Raw genomic sequence first — 22,817 nt, 5'->3', positions numbered from 1 at the left:
AATATTATCCTGCCAACCACTATATGAAGAAGTTTAAGGAAAACATAAACTCAAATTGCTCCTTTTGTAATGACCACCCAGAAACAGTGTTGCCTCTTTTTTGGCATTATTTTCATGTAAGAAAACTGTGACAAGACATCAGTAGATTTATAATTGAACACATTTATGAAGATTTGACACTATTGTGGAGAGATGTACTGCTTGGATTCTTATCCTACGATAGAAATAAGCTGAAACAATTTTATGTAATTCATTTCGTTATTATTTTAGCCAAATTTCATATTCACAAATGTAAATTTACAAACAAAAAACACCACGTTTTCTTACCTTACAAAAATAAATGTAAATGTATTTTAAGACAATTAAATACCCGACTAACAAAAAAACTGTTAGAATTGTAAGTGTCTCTATGTCCCTTGTTAAGGTCCTTGTGTAACGTGATTTTGTACCCCCAATGTGATATTGGTGTAGTTGAAGGGTCACACGTACTAAGTACAGATGCGCGCGACTCTTGGCGAAAGTCATCTGCGCCCATTCAACATAGCTTAGTTTTACGTTTTTATTACTTAGAAACAAAATCACTTTTTGGGAGTTCTCAAACACGTACAATGATGTTTTGATTCTTGATTGAACAGTCGCTAAGATTATATTTGGTTGTGATCTTTGCAGAATAGCTATTTTGGATGCAGCATTTGTTAGCTAGAATGCTAACGCTCATTGAAATAATAGGCTGTAGCAACAGCTAGCGTTAGCCAAAGAGCCATTTTTCTGGTTGAAATTACAGCGTTTTTTTTTAAGTATAAAAGTTAACCACCACCACTTGCGCGCATCGCCCTCGTGCGGTAATGTTTGTAAACACAGAAAGGGTGTCTACACTGGAATTTGTAGCACTCAATCACCATAGGTTTTTTGTATGTATGACTATTCTGCATAATTATGTGACAGAGCGACAGTCTTTGAAAAGGTGCAGATATTGTCTGTATTTACTCCCACAGCTTTCATGTTCTTCGCCATCAAGGCAGAATAAAAACAGCAAATGCCTAGAACTATGTTTTGTTTTAAAGGGGGTAACATTAAATGGATTGGATTTTTTATTTTATTGTTACAATGATTCATTGATTGAAGGTAAACAGTGACTCATGCACAAGGAAGCAGTTGCTTACTTTGTTTTACAACTACACTGAACAAAAATATAAATGCAAGATGTAAAGTGTTGGTCCCATGCTTCATGAGCTGAATTAAAAGATCCCCGAAATGTTCCATACGCACATAAAGCTTATTTCTCTCAAATGTTGTGCACAAATTTGTTTACATCCCTGTTAGTGATCTTTTCTCCCTTGCCAAGATAATCCATCCACTTGACAGGTGTGGCATATCAAGAAACTGGGGTGGCAGGTAGCCTAGTTGTTAGAGTGTAGGGGCGGCAGGTAGCCTAGTGGTTAGAGTGTAGGGGCAGGGTACCCTAGCCTAGTGGTTAGAGTGTAGGGCGGCAGGTAGCCTAGTTGTTAGAGTGTAGGGACGGCAGGTAGCCTAGTGGTTAGAGCGTAGGGACGGCAGGTAGCCTAGTGGTTAGAGTGTAGGGGCGGCAGGTAGCCTAGTGGTTAGAGTGTAGGGGCGGCAGGTAGCCTAGTGGTTAGAGTGTAGGGGCGGCAGGTAGCCTAGTGGTTAGAGTGTAGGGACGGCAGGTAGCCTAGTGGTTAGAGTGTAGGGAGGCAGGTAGCCTAGTGGTTAGAGTGTAGGGGCGTCAGGTAGCCTAGTGGTTAGAGTGTGGGGGTGGCAGGTACCCTAGTGGTTAGAGTGTAGGGACGGCAGGTAGCCTAGTGGTTAGAGTGTAGGGAGGCAGGTAGCCTAGTGGTTAGAGTGTAGGGGCGGCAGGTAGCCTAGTGGTTAGAGTGTAGGGGCGGCAGGTAGCCTAGTGGTTAGAGTGTAGGGACGGCAGGTAGCCTAGTGGTTAGAGTGTAGGGACGGAGTGTAGCCTAGTGGTTAGAGTGTGGGAGGCAGGTAGCCTAGTGGTTAGAGTGTAGGGGGGCAGGTAGCCTAGTGGTTAGAGTGTAGGGGCAGGTAGCCTAGTGGTTAGAGGTGCCTAGTGGTTAGAGTGTAGGGCGGCAGGTAGCCTAGTGGTTAGAGTGTGGGGGGCGGCAGGTACCTAGTGGTTAGAGTGTAGGGACGGCAGGTAGCCTAGTGGTTAGAGTGTAGGGAGGCAGGTAGCCTAGTGGTTAGAGTGTAGGGGCGGCAGGTAGCCTAGTGGTTAGAGTGTAGGGGGCAGGTAGCCTAGTGGTTAGAGTGTAGGGACGGCAGGTAGCCTAGTGGTTAGAGTGTAGGGACGGCAGGTAGCCTAGTGGTTAGAGTGTAGGGAGGCAGGTAGCCTAGTGGTAGCCAGGTAGCCTAGTGGTTAGAGTGTAGGGGCGGCAGGTAGCCTAGTGGTTAGAGTGTAGGGACGGCAGGTAGCCTAGTGGTTAGAGTGTAGGGAGGCAGGTACCCTAGTGGTTAGAGTGTAGGGCGGCAGGTAGCCTAGTGGTTAGAGTGTAAGGGCGGCAGGTAGCCTAGTGGTTAGAGTGTAGGGGCAGGTAGCAGTGGTTAGAGTGTAAGGACGGCAGCCTAGTGGTTAGAGTGTAGGGGGCAGGTACCTAGTGGTTAGAGTGTAGGGACGGCAGGTAGCCTAGTGGTTAGAGTGTAGGGACGGCAGGTAGCCTAGTGGTTAGAGTGTAGGGACGGCAAGTAGCCTAGTGGTTAGAGTGTAGGGACGGCAGGTAGCCTAGTGGTTAGAGTGTAGGGACGGCAGGTAGCCTAGTGGTTAGAGTGTAGGGACGGCAGGTAGCCTAGTGGTTAGAGTGTAGGGACGGCAGGTACCCTAGTGGTTAGAGTGTAGGGACGGCAGGTAGCCTAGTGGTTAGAGTGTAGGGACGGCAGGTAGCCTAGTGGTTAGAGTGTAGGGACGGCAGGTAGCCTAGTGGTTAGAGTGTAGGGACGGCAGGTAGCCTAGTGGTTAGAGTGTAGGGACGGCAGGGTAGCCTAGTGGTTAGAGTGTAGGGACGGCAGGGTAGCCTAGTGGTTAGAGTGTTGGATCCATAGTTCCTGTTGTTTCATTCACTCTTTTGATTTGATCATGTTTTTCTTTCTCTCTATTAGATGGGGAGGTGTCGACTGGTATACCATTAAAATGACTCATCCATACACGTTTGGCTTTAGAAGTTGTAGTCAAACTAGTATACCATTAAAATGAGTTATCCATACAAGTTTGGCTTTAGATGTTGTAGTCAAACTCAAACATAGAAAATCAATATTTATTGTACCCCTTTAGTACCACTGTGATATGTATGATGACTAGTTCTCTCAACAGACACCTCTTCACTGACACTATGGTGGATATGGAGCTGGGCACAGGTACACAAACTGTCTTGTTGCTCTGACAGGATGTACACAGATAATGATTTTATGGAATTTGAACAATGCAGTAATTCTAAAGGCTGAGTTAGTGTCATTACAAACAAATCCTCTTCTGAAAGTCTCTCTCTCTCTCTCTCTCTCTCTCTCTCTCTCTCTCTCTCTCTTTATTGACATGGGAAACATATGTTAACAATATACATTGGTGAAATAAACAATAAAAATGAACAGTAAACATTTACACTGACAGAAGTTCCAAAGCAATAAAGACATTTACAAATGTCATATTATGCATATACAGTGGGGCAAAAAAGTATTTAGTCAGCCACCAATTGTGTAAGTTCTCCCACTTAAAAAGATGAGAGACGCCTGTAATTTTCATCATAGGTACACTTCAACTAAATGACAGACAAAATGAGGAAAAAAAATCCAGAAAATCACATTGTAGGATTTTTAATGAATTTATTTGCAAATTATGGTGGAAAATAAGTATTTGGTCAATGACAAAAGTTTATCTCAATACTTGTTATATACCCTTTGTTGGCACATTCCTCCATGCAGATCTCCTCTAGAGCAGTGATGTTTTGGGGCTGTTGCTGGGCTACACAGACTTTCAATTCCCTCCAAAGATTTTCTATGGGGTTGAGATCTGGAGACTGGCTAGGCCACTCCAGGACCTTGAAATGCTTCTTACGAAGCCACTCCTTCGTTGCCCAGGTGGTGTGTTTGGGATCATTGTCATGCTGAAAGACCCAGCCACGTTTCATCTTCAATGCCCTTGCTGATGTTAGGCTTTGTTACTTTGGTCCCAGCTCTCTGCAGGTCATTCACTAGGTCCCCCCGTGTGGTTCTGGGATTTTTGCTCACCGTTCTTGTGATCATTTTGACCCCACGGGGTGAGATCTTGCGTGGAGCCCCAGACCGAGGGAGATTATCAGTGGTCTTGTATGTCTTCCATTTCCTAATAATTGCTCCCACAGTTGATTTATTCAAACCAAGCTGCTTACCTATTGCAGATTCAGTCTTCCCAGCCTGGTGCAGGTGTACAATTTTGTTTCTGGTGTCCTTTGACAGCTCTTTGGTCTTGGCCATAGTGGAGTTTGGAGTATGACTGTTTGAGGTTGTGGACAGGTGTCTTTTATACTGATAACAAGTTCAAACAGGTGCCATTAATACAGGTAACGAGTGTAGGACAGAGGAGCCTCTTAAAGAAGAAGCTACAGGTCTGTGAGAGCCAGAAATCTTGCTTGTTTGTAGGTAACCAAATACTTATTTTCCACCATAATTTGCAAATAAATTCATTAAAAATCCTACAATGTGATTTTCTGGATTTTTTTTCTCATTTTGTCTGTCATAGTTGAAGTGTACCTATGATGAAAATTACAGGCCTCTCTCATCTTTTTAAGTGGGAGAACTTGCACAATTGGTGGCTGACTAAATACTTTTTTGCCCCAATGTATATATACAGTGTTGTAACGATGTGCAAATAGTTAAAGTACAAAATGGAAAATAAATACGCATAAATATGGGTTGTATTTACAATGGTGTTTGTTCTTCACTGGTTGACCTTTTCTTGTGGCAACAGGTCACACATCTTGCTGCTGTGATGTCACACTGTGGTATTTCACCCAGTAGATATGGGAGTTTATCAAAATCGGGTTTGTTTTCAAATTCTTTGTGGATCTGTGTAATCTGAGGGAAATATGTGTCTTTGATATGGTCATACATTGGGCAGGAGGTTAGGAAGTGAAGCTCAGTTTCCACCTCATTTTGTGGGCAGCGTGCACATAGCCTCTCTTTATTTGAGAGCCAGGTCTGCCTTTCTCAATAGCAAGGCTATGCTCACTGAGTCAGTACATAGTCAAACCTTTCCATAAGTTTGGGTCAGTCACAGTGGTCAGGTATTCTGCCACTGTGTACTCTCAGTTTAGGGACAAATAGAATTCTAGTTTGCTCTGTTTTTTTGTAAATTCTTTCCAATGTGTCAAGTAATTATCTTTTTGTTTTCTCATGATTTGGTTGGGTCTAATTGTGTTGCTGTCCTGGGGCACTGTGGAGTGTGTTTGTGAACAGAGCCCCAGGACCAGCTTGCTTATGGGACTCTTCTCCAGGTTCATCGCTCTGTGGCTCTCTCTCTCTCAATTTAATTCAAAGGGCTATATTTTCTTGGGAAACATATGTTTACATTGTCAAAGCAAGTGAAATAGATAATAAACAAAAGTAAAATAAAAAAATGTACAGTAAACATTACATTCACAGATGTTCCAAAGGAATACAGACCTTTAAAATGTTGGCTATATACAGTGTTGTAGTGATGTGCAAATAGTTACAAACGGTCAAATAAATTAACGTAAATATGAGTTGTTTTTACCAGCTCACGACCACCCTGACTTCCTGCTTTCCCAGAGGCACTACCATTCCAGTGTTTTACTTGCTATATTGTATTTACTTCGCCACCATGGCCTTTTTTGCCTTTACCTCCCTTCTCACCCCATTTGCTCACATTGTATATAGACTTATTTTTCTACTGTATTATTGACTGTATGTTTGTTTTACTCCACGTGTAACTCTGTGTTGTTGTATGTGTCTAACTGCTTTGCTTTATCTTGGCCAGGTCGCAATTGTAAATGAGAACTTGTTCTCAACTAGCCTACCTGGTTAAATAAAGGTGAAATAAAATAAAAAATAATAAAAAACGGTCTTCCTCACCTCCCTGTGATTGGAGGAGATGGTACAATGACCCCTCTCTGTGGCCAATGTTTGGAGGTACACAATCTCATGTAGACGTGGTTGTTGTCTGTCTGGCAGTTATCTAATAGCTTAGATGTCTAAGACATATCTAATCTTTCTCTTCTGTCTATGTCTTCCTCTCATACTCCTCTTCTCACGGAGTGAAACGTTTTGATGCCAGAGAACAAGTGCCTTAATAGAGATAATGTTCAGAGGAAAAAGGGATAAAGTCATGTATTGATCCATCTGTATGTAGAGGGAGCCACAGTCACTGTGTCTGTATGTAGAGGAAGCCACAGTCACTGTGTCTGTATGTAGAGGGAGCCACAGTCACTGTGTCTGTATATAGAGGGAGCCACAGTCACTGTGTCTGTATATAGAGGAAGCCACAGTCACTGTGTCTGTATGTAGAGGGAGCCACAGTCACTGTGTCTGTATATAGAGGGAGCCACAGTCACTGTGTCTGTATGTAGAGGGAGCCACAGTCACTGTGTCTGTATGTAGAGGGAGCCACAGTCACTGTGTCTGTGTCACTGTGTCTGTATATAGAGGGAGCCACAGTCCTGTGTCTGTAGTCACTGTGTCTGTATGTAGAGGGAGCCACAGTCACTGTGTCTGTATATAGAGGAGCCACAGTCACTGTGTATGTATATAGAGGGGCGCCACAGTCACTGTGTCTGTATGTAGAGGAGCCACAGTCACTGTGTCTGTATGTAGAGGGAGCCACAGTCACTGTGTCTGTATATAGAGGGAGCCACAGTCACTGTGTCTGTATATAGAGGAGCCACAGTCACTGTGTCTGTATGTATAGGAGCCACAGTCACTGTGTCTGGAGGGAGCCACAGTCACTGTGTCTGTATGTAGAGGAAGCCACAGTCACTGTGTCTGTATGTAGAGGAAGCCAGTCACTGTGTCTGTAGTCACTCACTGTGTCTGTATATAGGGAGCCACAGTCACTGTGTCTGTATATAGAGTCACTGTGTCTGTATATAGAGGAGCACAGTCACTGTGTCTGTATGTATCACTGTGTCTGTATATAGAGGGAGCCACAGTCACTGTGTCTGTATGTAGAGGGAGCCACAGTCACTGTGTCTGTATGTAGAGGGAGCCACAGTCACTGTGTCTGTATATAGAGGGAGCCACAGTCACTGTGTCTGTATATAGAGGGAGCCACAGTCACTGTGTCTGTATGTAGAGGAAGCCACAGTCACTGTGTCTGTATGTAGAGGGAGCCACAGTCACTGTGTCTGTATATAGAGGGAGCCACAGTCACTGTGTCTGTATGTAGAGGGAGCCACAGTCACTGTGTCTGTATGTAGGAGCCACAGTCACTGTGTCTGTAGCCACAGTCACTGTGTCTGTAGTAGAGGGAGCCACAGTCACTGTGTCTGTATGTAGAGGAGCCACAGTCACTGTGTCTGTATATAGAGGAGCCACAGTCACTGTGTCTGTATGTAGAGGAAGCCACAGTCACTGTGTCTGTATGAGGGAGCCACAGTCACTGTGTCTGAGAGGAGCCACAGTCACTGTGTCTGTATGTAGAGGAGCCACAGTCACTGTGTCTGTATATAGAGGGAGCCACAGTCACTGTGTCTGTATATAGAGGGAGCCACAGTCACTGTGTCTGTATATAGAGGGAGCCACAGTCACTGTGTATGTATGTAGAGGGAGCCACAGTCACTGTGTCTGTATATAGAGGGAGCCACAGTCACTGTGTCTGTATGTAGAGGGAGCCACAGTCACTGTGTCTGTATATAGAGGGAGCCACAGTCACTGTGTCTGTCCACAGTCACTGTGTCTGTATGTAGAGGGAGCCACAGTCACTGTGTCTGTATATAGAGGGAGCCACAGTCACTGTGTCTGTATATAGAGGGAGCCACAGTCACTGTGTCTGTATATAGAGGGAGCCACAGTCACTGTGTCTGTATATAGAGGGAGCCACAGTCACTGTGTCTGTATATAGAGGGAGCCACAGTCACTGTGTCTGTATGTAGAGGGAGCCACAGTCACTGTGTCTGTATATAGAGGGAGCCACAGTCACTGTGTCTGTATGTAGAGGGAGCCACAGTCACTGTGTATGTATATAGAGGGAGCCACAGTCACTGTGTCTGTATGTAGAGGAAGCAACAGTCACTGTGTCTGTATATAGAGGGAGCCACAGTCACTGTGTCTGTATGTAGAGGAAGCCACAGTCACTGTGTCTGTATATAGAGGGAGCCACAGTCACTGTGTCTGTATGTAGAGGGAGCCACAGTCACTGTGTCTGTATGTAGAGGGAGCCACAGTCACTGTGTCTGTATGTAGAGGGAGCCACAGTCACTGTGTCTGTATGTAGAGGGAGCCACAGTCACTGTGTCTGTATATAGAGGGAGCCACAGTCACTGTGTCTGTATATAGAGGGAGCCACAGTCACTGTGTCTGTATATAGAGGGAGCCACAGTCACTGTGTCTGTATATAGAGGGAGCCACAGTCACTGTATCTCTACAACTATACGTGTCTGTTCCCTCACTCTTGAGATAGAAAGGGTGTAAGAATCATGTAAGGTAATGCTCTAATAATGTAGTGTCCTAATAATGTAGTACCTTAATAATGTATTACCTTAATTAATAACGCAGTACCTTAATAATGTAGTACCTTAATAATGTAGTACCTTAATAATGTAGTACCTTAATAGTGTACTGCCTTAATAATGTAGCACTTTAATAATATAGTACTTTAATAATATAGGGCCCTAATAATGTAGTGCTCTAATAATGTAGTACTTTAATAATATAGGGCCCTAATAATGTAGTGCTCTAATAATGTAGTACTTTAATAATATAGGGCCCTAATAATGTAGTAGTTTAATAATATAGGGCCCTAATAATGTAGTGCTCTAATAATATAGTACTTTAATAATATAGGGCCCTAATAATGTAGTAGTTTAATAATATAGTACTTTAATAATATAGTGCCCTAATAATGTAGTGCTCTAATAATGTAGTGCTCTAATAATGTAGTAGTTTAATAATATAGTACTTTAATAATATAGGGCCCTAATAATGTAGTAGTTTAATAATATAGTACTTTAATAATATAGGGCCCTAATAATATAGTACTTTAATAATATAGGGCCCTAATAATGTAGTGCTCTAATAATATAGTACTTTAATAATATAGTACTTTAATAATATAGTACTTTAATAATATAGTACTTTAATAATATAGTACTTTAATAATGTAGTGCCCTGATAATGTAGTACTTTAATAATATAGTACTTTAATAATATAGTACTTTAATAATGTAGTGCCCTGATAATGTAGTAGTTTAATAATATAGGGCCCTAATAATGTAGTACTTTAATAATATAGTACTTTAATAATATAGTACTTTAATAATATAGTACTTTAATAATATAGGGCCCTAATAATGTAGTACTTTAATAATATAGTACTTTAATAATATAGTACTTTAATAATGTAGTGCCCTAATAATGTAGTAGTTTAATAATATAGTACTTTAATAATATAGGGCCCTAATAATATAGTAGTTTAATAATATAGTGCCCTAATAATATAGTGCCCTAATAATGTAGTGCCCTGATAATGTAGTACCCTGATAATATAGTACTTTAATAATATAGGGCCCTAATAATGTAGTAGTTTAATAATATAGTGCCCTAATAATGTAGTGCCCTAATAATGTAGTAGTTTAATAATATAGTACTTTAATAATATAGGGCCCTAATAATGTAGTAGTTTAATAATATAGTGCCCTAATAATATAGGGCCCTAATAATGTAGTGCCCTGATAATGTAGTACTTTAATAATATAGTACTTTAATAATATAGGGCCCTAATAATGTAGTACTTTAATAATATAGTGCCCTAATAATGTAGTAGTTTAATAATATAGTGCCCAAATAATGTAGTGCCCTAATAATGTAGTGCCCTGATAATGTAGTACTTTAATAATATAGTGCCCTAATAATGTAGTGCCCTAATAATGTAGTACTTTAATAATATAGTGCCCTAATAATGTAGTGCCCTAATAATGTAGTAGTTTAATAATGTAGTGCCCTGATAATGTAGTACTTTAATAATATAGTGCCCTAATAATGTAGTGCCCTAATAATGCATTGCCCTAAACAAACATACCCAGATTCTGGGATAAGTCAAAAACGTTATTATTTTTGTACTGAAAGAAGATGTGTTTTCAAGTTAAATACAGTAGAGATTATTGATTTGCACAGTGGAAAGTGAATGAATCTCCATGTTCATATTTTCTGGCCAAAAGGAATCATATTTGTCAGTTATCCCAGAACCTGGTTTGATTTAGTCAAGCCAATAATACACATGAGATGTAGGTTACCTGCTATTCATCAAGAATGCCCACAGGGCACATCTCCTGTAATGTCACATAGAAATTGGATCAGTTACCTAATATGAACTGAATCGGCAAAAAAATATCATATCAGGATCTTCTTTAGTGGAGAATCCTTCACTTTCCACTGTGGGGAAGAAAAAAAATCACTACTGCATTTCACTTGAAAACACATTTTTTTCAGTACAAAAAAATAATCATGTTTTTGACTTATCCCAGAATCTTTACATTAAGGCACTTATCCCAGAATACATTAAGGCACTACGTTATTAGGGCACTACATCATTAAGGCACTACGTTATTAAGCCACTACATTATTAGGGCACTACATTATTAAGGCAATACGTTATTAGGGCACTACATTATTAAGGCACTACGTTATTAAGGCATGACATGATTAAGACACTACATGATTAGGGCACTACATTATTAGGGCACTACATTATTAAGAAACTACATGATTAGGGCACTACATTATTAAGGCACTACGTTATTAGGGCACTACATTATTATGGAACTACATTATTAAGATATTACATGATTAAGACACTACATTATTAGGGCACTACATTATTAGGGCACTACATTATTAAGATATTACATGATTAAGACACTACATGATTAGGGCTCTACATTATTAGGGCACTACGTTATTAGGGCACTATATTATTAAAGTACTACATTATTAGGGCACTACATTATTAGGGCACTACATTATTATGGAACTACATTATTATGGAACTACATTAAGTTATTTATCATGTTCTTTTGACACCATACAGTAAAGGCCACACCCAGTTGCCATGGTAAATCTCTTATCTTGTTCTATATGCTAAATATTTCTCTCTTTCTCTTGTCCTCTTTCCCCCCCTCCTGTCTCTCAGCCGCTCTGCAGAACCTTTGTTGAAGAAGCAGTGGTTTTTTTGCATCGTGAAGAGATGGCCCAGAGAGACACACAGGGCATTTGATTTTCTCTTTGTGTTGTAGTATTTGCATGTTGGTCACTGGCTATGACTGTGTCTCAAATGCCCCCCTATTACCTATATAGTGCACTACTTTAGACCAGAGCCCTATTCCCTATATAGTGCAATACTTTAGACCAGAGCCCTATTCCCAGCATAGTGCACTACTTTAGACCAGAGCCCTATTCCCTATATAGTGCACTACTTTAGACCAGAGCCCTATTCCCTATATAGTGCACTACTTTAGACCAGAGCCCTATTCCCTATATAGTGCACTACTTTAGACCAGAGCCCTATTCCCTATATAGTGCACTACTTTAGACCAGAGCCCTATTCCCTATATAGTGCACTACTTTAGACCAGAGCCCTATTCCCAGCATAGTGCACTACTTTAGACCAGAGCCCTATGTAGGTCAGAGGGTCTTTCGATCATTTGAGCATGTCAATGAAAAGGATGTAAAGCATGGCACTGACTCTCTCTCTCTCTTCTCTGTGTCCCTCCCTCTCCTCTCTCTTCTCTCTCTCAGGCGGTGAGAGAGAGGAGAGGGAGGGAGGGAATTGAATTGAGAAGCGAAAGTAAGTAGCTCTCCAACATGTTTTAGATCAGGAAGAGGAGTCACGCAGGTTCCTCAACAAGAGAGGGAGAGGACGCGGAAGAGGCTAATATGGAGGGGGAGGAAGAAATCAAGACTATCCAACCACACGGAGCAGGACCAGAACAAGGCTGTAATCAACATTTCTGGAGAAGCCCTTTCCTGATGATATAGTTTAAGGGTCTTGTCTAAAGGACTGTCCTTTGCCCCCCCACATACTCAACTAATGAATTCAATACAAAGATTGACCTATTTCGTTTCTACAGGAATCTACATCTGAAGGCCTGGTACAAACAAAAACATCTCTCTAACTACAGACACCAGTGTCTCAGGTCAGGCAGTTTCTGTGCCCTCAAAAACACGTTTTAAGCCCAAGTCCACCTTTTGTCCCATCGTCCAGAATGCCACACTAAATACATTTGCCAAGAAGGTGCATTTTGATGTGGAGAATCTTTTTACGGGTAAAATTGACTCCAATCAAACACGACGTAATCTTTCTAAGACAGAGCAGGATACAGTTGAATCATTGTCCATAAATGAACAGATTGTGGTTCAAAAAGCAGACAAAGGTGGTGCTACAGTAGTGTGGAGTAAAGACACATATGTGACAAAAGCCTACCGTCAATTAGACAATGATGAATTCTATCAATCTCTTACCTTCAACCCTACAGAGGACCTAAAAACTGCATTGAAAGGGATCCTCACAGAAGCTAAGGAGAAGGGCTACATTTCAGACAAGGAGTTCAAATTTATTTTCAATAGCAGCCCGCGTATGGCTTTTAAAAAATCTTCTTCCAAAACCCCCTTAGGCAGACCAGTCGTTGGTGGTAATGAAAGTCTGACAGAACCCATCTCTAAGTACATTGATTACTTTACTAAGCCTTTTGTGACGTCACTTCCAGCCTGTCTTCAAGATACCACAGATGTGTCGAACAAAATGAAGGAATTGAACAATATAGGTACAGCTTCCTATTTAGTCCCCATGGATGTGGAGTCTCTATACACCACCATTGAACATGAACAAGGTTTGACAGCTATGCACCATTTCTCGAGTACCCGGGACTGAGACTGAGATGCCTCCTACAGAATTCATTGTCTCACTGACTGAATGGACTCTTAATCAGAACATCTTTATCTTTCAGGACTTTAAACAGGTTAAAGGATTTGCCATTGTCACACCCTGACCATAGTTAGCTGTGTATGTTTCTATGTTTTGTTTGGTCAGGGTGTGATCTGAGTGGGCATTCTATGTTGTGTGTCTAGTTTGTCTGTTTCTATGTTTTGTTTGGTCAGGGTGTGATCTGAGTGGGTATTCTATGTTGGATGTCTTGTTTGTCTGTTTCTGTGTTTGGGCCTGATATGGTTCTCAATCAGAGGCAGGTGTTAGTCATTGTCTCTGATTGGGAACCATATTTAGGTAGCCTGTTTTGTGTTGGGTTTTGTGGGTGGTTGTTTCCTGTCTTTGTGTTTGTTGCACCAGATAGGGCTGTTTCAGGTTTGCCACGTTTATTGTTTTGTATTATGTTCATGTTGAGTTTACCTATTAAAAAAAAGATGAACTATAACCCCGCTGCATTTCGGTCCGCCTCTCCTTCCCAGGTGGAAAGCTGTTACAGCCATGGGAGCTACAGCCCTTCCTACACTGGTTTGTACTTGGGTAAATTACTTCATTTTTGGATCCTTCTAATAACCATTTCTTTGACCGGATTATATGGTGGGGACACTATATTGATGATGTTTTCCTTGTTTTGGTTCGGCTCAGAAGATTAACTTATTTCCTTCCACCAATACCTTAACAGCATTAACCCTCACATCAAACTAACTATGGAGAACAGCAAGGATAGCATTCATTAACCCTCACATCAAACTAACTATGGAGAACAGCAAGGATAACATTCATTAACCCTGACATCAAACTAACTATGGAGAACAGCAAGGATAACATTCATTTTTGGACCTCGACATCAGTAAAAATGACAGGTTGTTTGCACACATCAATCTTTAGGAAGCCTACAGATGGGAATACCATTCTGAGGGCAGACAGCTTCCACCCCAAAAGGCTAAATGAGAACATTCCATATGGCCAATTCCAAAGAGTCCGCAGAATTTGCGATCAGGAAACAGACTACAGTGTCAAATCTGCTGAATTGGAGAATCGCTTCTTGAATCGGGGCCACAGCGTTCAAGTCCTGAAAGATGCAGGTACTGTATAAGGCCTGGAACACTTGTCAGAGAAACTTGTTGCGAAGGGAAATGCCTTGTGATACATCAGAGAGAGTGAATTTTGTTACAAAATACAGCACTGAAGCAGAGAACATTAAAAGAATAATTAAAAATAATTGGGGAATCATCCAAAGTGATACGCTACTACGCCAAGTCTTTCCTGAGCCACCAGTCATAAGCTTTAATTGATGTCCAACCCTTTAAGAGATGTCCAACCCTTTAAGAGATGTCCTACCCTTTAAGATGTCCTACCCTTTAAGAGATGTCCTACCCTTTAAGAGATGTCCTACCCTTTAAGAGATGTCCGACCCTAAATGACAAATTAGTCCACAGTTATCTTCCGGGTGACTCTCAAAAAACTTGTCTTGACCACAAACCCAAGGGCTCTTTTAAATGTAACCAGTGCAACCATTGCAGAAATATTGCACAGAAAAAGCATTTTGTTGATACATGCTTATAAAATGGAGTATCACGTCAAGCATTTCATTAACTGTAAAACCACTCATGTCATCTATAGATTGGAATGTCCACAGTGCAAAGTGTTCTACATTGGACTGACAAAGAGACGCCTTCAAGACCGCTTAGCGGAACACAAGTACGCCATACGGGTAGGCAATGAAGACTATCCCATGGTAAGGCACTACAAGTCCTTTCACCATGGCAACCCTGCCTCCCTACAAGCTATGGGTATTGATTATGTTCCGGCCTCTATTAGAAAAGGGGACCGTCTTAAACAGTTAAACTGAAAGGGAACGATTTTGGATTTACAGACTACAGGCCACTAAGTACCCTGGTTTAAATTAAGATATGGATTTACAAACTACAGGCCACTAAATACCCTGGTTTAAATTAAGATATGGATTTACAAACTACAGGCCACTAAGTACCCTGGTTTAAATTAAGATATGGATTTACAAACTACAGGCCACTAAGTACCCTGGTTTAAATGAAGATATGGATTTACAAACTACAGGCCACTAAGTACCCTGGTTTAAATGGAGATATGGATTTACAAACTACAGGCCACTAAGTACCCTGGTTTAAATGGAGATATGGATTTACAAACTACAGGCCACTAAGTACCCTGGTTTAAATGGAGATATGGATTTACAGAACTACAGGCCACTAAGTACCCTGGTTTAAATGGAGATATGGATTTACAAACTACAGGCCACTAAGTACCCTGGTTTAAATGGAGATATGGATTTACAGAACTACAGGCCACTAAATACCCTGGTTTAAATAAAGATATGGATTTATCACCTTTCCTGTAGGGTTGTCTTAGGTCCATTTGTTGTCATCTAGTGGACATTTTGTTCCATTGCCCTCAGCTATGTTTAGACTGTTGTTCATGTTTTGCTGTGTTCTAGTGTACTATGGAATATATTGCTTTCTTACTCTTGACACTTCTCCCAGTCATATTTGAAGGTTAGAACTACCTTTCTAACTGTTCTAATACTATTAGTTTGGAGTTGTATTTTTATTATAACATAGTTACAAGTATTTCACTTTTTAATGTGTATAGTATTGTTTACTAGGTGTGTCCAATCAATTTTGTAACCACTCCCTCTTCTAATTAGGGCCAATTGGAAAAGCTGTTCAAAAGAGGACATTGTATTATTTCTTTGAACTCCCTGACGAAGGCCATGCAGCCGAAACACGTCGGATTTTAAAAACTTTGTTTCTATTGAACAGGCCGTACAAATAAAGGCATTTTAATGAATTTTATATGAAGAGTGCCTTGGTCCTCCTTTCTTTTTGATGACCAATTCAACCCTTTTTACCGAAGAGCACCTTCTGTCTACCAAAATGTACTATCGTGTACCTTAGTAGCGCTTCCCTTCCTCCTCTTTCTATCAGGATAGTATCAGGTTGTAAAATTCCCTGTTTCCCCCCAAAAAACCTGGTTGGAATATTCCTGGGAATAGAACATCTGGAATCTTCCAATTAGGATTTCAGGACGTCAGTCAGCCTATTTTTTTAAATGTACATTCCAAACTGAACTGTGAACAATAGTGTGACGTGTGATAGAAGCAACAACAGGCCTGTTTGTTTTACTGCTGGACTGGCTGACGTTGTCCGTGCTAAGCTACACCAGGCCCTGACATCTTTATTGCTGTTGCCCGCTGTCCCCTGGCTCTATGACACTGATGTCATAAACAACTCCTTGTTATGACTTATGTGGTTTTAACAATAAGCTGTCTGTTTGTGTTTTTCACGTCAGTGATCGGTGCGTTTCCAGGCACATTTTGGTGGGGTCATCAGATTCCAGCCTATTGAGTGACTGTGTAATGGTTACTACTGACACCATTACGCTGACTCGGGTGACTGCTGACACCATTACGCTGACTCGGGGTGACTACTGACACCATGACACTGACTCGGGGTGACTACTGACACCATGACACTGACTCGTGGTGACTACTGACACCATTACACAGACTCAGAGAGACTGATTACACCATTACACAGACTCAGGGTGACTGCTGACACCATTACAGACTCAGGGTGACTGCTGACACCACTGGGGCGGCAGCGTAGCCTAGTGGTTAGAGCGTTGGACTAGTAACCGGAAGGTTGCGAGTTCAAACCCCCGAGCTGACAAGGTACAAATCTGTCGTTCTGCCCCTGAACAGGCAGTTAACCCACTGTTCCCAGGCCGTCATTGAAAATAAGAATGTGTTCTTAACTGACTTGCCTGGTTAAATAAAGGTAAAATTTATTTTTTATTTATTTTTTTTAAATTACACTGACTCAGGGTGTCTGTTGACACTATTACACTGACTCAGGGTGATTATAATGCCCCATAACACCCAGTCTAGACTAACTGCACCAGCGACAGCAGGTATACAATACCCCATGACACCCAGTCTAGACTAACTGCACCAGCGACAACAGGTATATTATACCCCATAACACCCAGTCTAGACTAACTGCACCAGCAACAGGTACCCCATAACAGTCTAGACTATGCACAATATACCCCATAACACCCAGTCTAGACTAACTGCACCAGCGACAGCAGGTATACAATACCCCATAACACCCAGTCTAGACTAACTGCACCAGCGACAGCAGGTATACAATACCGCATAACACCCAGTCTAGACTAACTGCACCAGCGACAACAAGTTTTGATATTAACAACAACAGTTTCTGATATTAACGATAATAGGTTCTGATATTAACGATAATAGGTTCTGATATTAAAGACAACAAGGTCTGAATCACTGCCCCCTCTTCTTACCTTCTCTATCTCTCTCTCTCTCTCCCTCTTTCTCTCTCTCTTTCCTCTCCCCTCTCTATATCTCTTTCTCTCTCTCTCTCTCTCCCTCTCTATATCTCTCTCTCTCTTCTCTCTCTTCCTCTCCCCTCTCTATATCTCTCTTCTCTCTCTCTCTTCCTCTCCCATCTCTATATCTCTTTCTCTCTCCCTCTCGCTCACCATCTCTCTCCCAGGTGCTTCTCCACTCACTGGTGAGGGATAAGCATGGCAGGAAGATGAGTAAATGTCATTGGCCCTTTAGATGTCATCTTTGGCATTTCTCTGGGGTTCCAGATGCACACAGCCAGCCAGCCAGCCTAGTCAAACCTGCCCAGCCAGCCAGCCTAGTCAAACCTGCCCAGCCAGCCAGCCTAGTCAAACCTGCCCAGCCAGCCTAGTCAAACCTGCCCAGCCAGCCAGCCTAGTCAAACCTGCCCAGCCAGCCAGCCTAGTCAGACCTGCCCAGCCAGCCTAATCAGACCCGCCCAGCCAGCCAGCCTAATCAGACCTGCCCAGCCAGCCTAGTCAGACCCACCCAGCCAGCCAGCCTGGAGATGTACAACTTTTTTACGAGTAGCCAAACAATTTATTCCAGGGAAGATCAGCAGAGTACTAAATCCTGGGGATGCTGGAAGGACACTACTGTCATAGTATTGATCATCTTGTTCTGGGCTGTAAAAACAACAGGGGGAGAAGCGAGAAGATGGAGGATGTCATGCTGCTGTGAACTTTCCAGTGAAACCTCTACATTTCAACTTTACAAACAACATGTAGTGGAGCTACTCTGTCATTGTAATTATTTACTTAGCAGGATTTCAAAAGTAAATGTCACAAATCACAAAATTACTTAATCTCACTCTTTTCTCTTTCTTTCTTCCTCTGTCTTCTTTCTCTCTCTCTCGTCTTCTCAGTGGCTCCAAGAGAAAGTGAAGGAGGCCAACTTTGACCCCTGTGAGAGCGTGGTTGCCATGGAAGCACAGGTCAGCCAGTCGACCTCCGCCGTCCCTCGACTCCCTCCTCTCGGTCCTATCAGTCATTTGTGGTAGTTCTGTCTGAGTGGGCACGTTCATTACATCATCTGTGATCTCTCCCTGGCTACATCCCAAATGGGATCTCTCCCTGGCTACATCCCTGGCTATTCCCTATGTAGTGCACTACTTTTGACCAGGGCGTATTTGGGACAGAGCCCCTTAACGCCTGTCTCCCCTATGGTCTCCAGAGGAAAGACTTCCCTAAGGGGATCAGACGCACTCCGCTTCACTCTTTGATCTAATAAGGCCCAGGTTACAAGGCCCAGGTTACAAGGCCCAGGTTACAAGGCCCAGGTTACAAGGCCCAGGTTACAAGGCCCAGGTTACAAGGCCCAGGTTACAAGGCCCAGGTTACAAGGCCCAGGTTACAAGGCCCAGGGTGAGTTACTCCCTTTCTGATCTAACAAGGCCCAGGTTACAAGGGCCAGGGTGACTTCCTCCCTGTCTGATCTTACAAGGCCCAGGGTGAGTTACTCCCTGTCTGATCTTACAAGGCCCAGGGGGACTTCCTCCCTGTCTGATCTTACAAGGCCCAGGGGGACTTCCTCCCTGTCTGATCTTACAAGGCCCAGGGGGACTTCCTCCCTGTCTGATCTTACAAGGCCCAGGGGGACTTCCTCCCTGTCTGATCTTACAAGGCCCAGGGGGACTTCCTCCCTGTCTGATCTTACAAGGCCCAGGGGGACTTCCTCCCTGTCTGATCTTACAAGGCCCAGGGGGACTTCCTCCCTGTCTGATCTTACAAGGCCCAGGGGGACTTCCTCCCTGTCTGATCTTACAAGGCCCAGGGTGAGTTCCTCTTTGTCTGGTCTTACAAGGCCCAGGGTGACTTCCTCCCTGTCTGATCTTACAAGGCCCAGGTTACAAGGCCCAGGCCCAGGGTGAGTTCCTCCCTGCCTCTCTTCAGGCTTTTATCTGATGACTCTTTCTGAAAGAGTTGGACAATAACATGAGCAACAGGTCCCAAATCTTGCTGCTATGATGGCACACTGTGGTGTTTCACCTAGTAGCTTTGGGAGTTTATCAAAATCGGGTTTGTTTTCAAATTATTTGTGGATCTTTGTAATCTGAGGGAAATATGTGTCTCTAATATGGCCATACATTTGGCAGGAGGTTAGGAAGTGCAGCTCAGTTTCCACCTCATTTTGTGGGCAGTGTGCACATAGCTCTGTTCTCCTGAGAGTCAGGTCTGCCTACGGCGGCCTTTCTCAATAGCAAGGCTATGCTCACTGAGTCTGTATATAGTCAAACCTTTCCTTAGGTTTGGGTCAGTAACAGTGGTCAGGTATTCTGCCACTGTGTACTCTCTGTTTAGGGACAAATAGAATTCTAGTTTGCTCTGTTTTTTTGTAAATTCTAATGTCAAGTAATAATTATTTTGTTTTCTCATGATTTGTTTGGGTCTAATTGTGTTGCTGTCCTGGGGCTCTGTAGGGTCTGTTTGTGTTTGTGAACAGAGCCCCAGGACCAGCTTGCTTAGGGGGCTCTTCTCCAGGTGCATCTCTTTGTAGGTGATGGCTTTGTTATGGAAGGTTTAGGAATCGCTTCCTTTTAGGTGGCTGTAGAATTTAACAGCTCTTTTCTGGATTTTGATAACTAGCTGGTATCGGCCTAATTCTGCTCCGCATGCATTATTTGGTGTTTTATTTTGTACACAGATGATATTTTTGCCGAATTCTGCATGCAGAGTCTCAATTTGGTATATGTCCCATTTTGTGAATTATTGGTTGGTGAGCAGACCCCAGACCTCACAACCATAAAGGGCAATGGGTTCTATGACTGATTAAACTATTTTCAGCCAGATCCTAATTGGTATGTTGAATTTTGTGTTCCTTTTGATGGCATAGAATGCCCTTCTTGCCTTGTCTCTCAGGTCGTTCACAGCTTTGTGGAAGTTACCTGTGGCGCTGACGTTTAGACCGAGGTATTTATTTGTTTTTTGTGTGCTCTAGGGCAACAGTGTCTAGATGGAATTTGTATTTGAGGTCCTGGCAACTGGACCTTTTTTGGAACACCATTATTATGGTCTTACTGAGATTTACTGTCAGGGTCCATGTCTGGCAGAATCTGTGCAGAAGATCTAGGTGCTGCTGTAGACCCTCCTTGGTTGGTGACAGAAGCACCAGGTCAACAGAAAACAGTAGACATTTGACTTCATATTCTAGTAGGGTGAGGCCAGGTGCTGCAGACTGTTCTAGTGCCCTCGCCAATTAGTTGATACGGAAGGTGGGGCTTAAGCTGAATCACTGTCTCACCCCTGTGGAAAGAGATGTGTGTTTTTTTCCAAGTTTAACAGCACACTTGTTGCTTGTGTACATGGATTTTATAATGTCATGTTTTCCCGCAACACCACTTTCTATCAATTTGTATAGCAGACCCTCATGGCAAAAGTATTTTTTGAAATCAACAAAGCTGGAGAGACTTTGCCTTTGTTTGTTAATTAGGCTGTGTATGGTGAATATGTGGTCTGTCGTATGATCATTTGGTAAAAAGACAATTTGAAATTTGCTCAGTATATTGTTTTCACTGGGGAAATGTATGAGTTTGTTGTTAATGATAATGCAGAGGATTTTCCCAAGGTTGCTGTTGACTCATATCCCACGGTAGTTATTGGGGTCAAATTTGTCTCCACTTTTGTGGATTGGGGTGATCAGTCCTTGGTTCCATATATTGGGGAAGATGCCAGAGCTAAAGATGATGTTAAAGAGTTTTAGTATAGCCAATTGGAATTTGTGGTCTGTATATTTGATCATTTCATTGAGGATACCATCGACACCACAGGCCTTTTTGGGTTGAAGGGTTTTTATTTTGTCCTGTAACTCATTCAATGTAATTGGAGAATTAAGTTGGTTCTGGTAGTTTTTAATAGTTGATTCTAAGATTTGTATTTGATCATGTATATGTTTTTGCTGTTCTCTCTCTCTCTCTCTCTCTCTCTCTCTTTCTCTCTCTTTCTCTCTCTTTCTCTCTCGCTCTTTCTCAAGGGCTTTATTGGCATGGGAAAAACATTTACATTGCAGAAGCAAATGAAATAGAGAATAAGGGAAATAAACAAATGTTTTAAATGTTATATTATTGGCTTTGTACAGTGTTGTAGCAATGAGACAAATAGTTGAAGTGTGAAAGGGAAAATAAATAAACAGATCATGTTGGTGGTATTTACAATGTTGGTTGTACTCCACTGGTTGCCCCGTTCTCATGGTAACGGGCCACAAATCTTGCTGCTGTGATTGACGCACTGGGATATTTTGCGTAACAGACGTGGGAGTTTATCAGTGTTAGATTTGTTTTCAAATTCTTTTGTGGGTCTGTGTGATCTGCGGGAAATATGTGTCTCTAGTATGGCCATACATTTAGGAAGGCTAGGAAGTGCATCTCAGTTTGCACCTCATTTTGTGGGCAGTGAGCACATAGCTTGAGAGAGAGAGAGAGACAAGTCTGCCTACGGCGGCCTTTCTCAATAGCAAGGCTATGATCAATGAGTCGTTACATGGTCAAGGATTTTCTTAGGTTTGGGTCGGTAACAGTGGTCAGGTATTCTGCCACTGTGTACTCTCTGTTTAGAGACAGATAACATTCTAGTTTGCTCAGTTTTTTTGCTTGATTCATTCCAGTCTGTCAAATAGTTATCTTTTGTCTTTCTCATCTGCTTTGTCCCTCTCTGTCTCTTTACAACTGTTCTCTCTTTTGTTATTTCTGCTCAACATCCTGACAGGCACACTGGCACTTCCCTCAGGGGGAAGCAGACTTCCCTCTGGACCAGGAAGCGGTGAGGGGTAACCATGTTCCTCAGAGTCCAGCGTGACATGGCCGAGGAGAAGTCTGACAGTTAGTCACTGCACATCAATGGCCCAACTGAACTCAGCTGGATAGATACATGTTATGTCCATTAGCCTGGTATTGGATAAGTTGACAAACACTTTACTTTATGGATCTCACGGATTTATTAGTTGACCATACAGAGATTTGAGAGATGAACTATAACACTGGTTTAATGTGACCATTGCATGTTCTACATGATAAGAGCGTCTGCTAAATGACTTAAATGTAATGTAAATGTTGGCCCTGGAATAACCATACGGGTGTTGTGACCATTCCCTTACATGTAGTGGTGGCCCATGCTTGGAGTCGAGTCACATAGGCATGAATGTAACATATTACATTATTCACATACCACTGTTGTGTGTCTGTCATCAAAAGATGGCATGCTATATCCTATATATATATATAAAAGCTTTCATTAAAAAGATATCACATTTCAGGAT

Source organism: Oncorhynchus nerka, linkage group LG7, assembly GCF_034236695.1.
Source record: "Oncorhynchus nerka isolate Pitt River linkage group LG7, Oner_Uvic_2.0, whole genome shotgun sequence".
Taxonomy (NCBI): Eukaryota; Metazoa; Chordata; class Actinopteri; order Salmoniformes; family Salmonidae; genus Oncorhynchus; species Oncorhynchus nerka.
The sequence above is the reverse complement of the archived record's forward strand: the minus strand, read 5'-3'. Positions refer to the sequence as shown.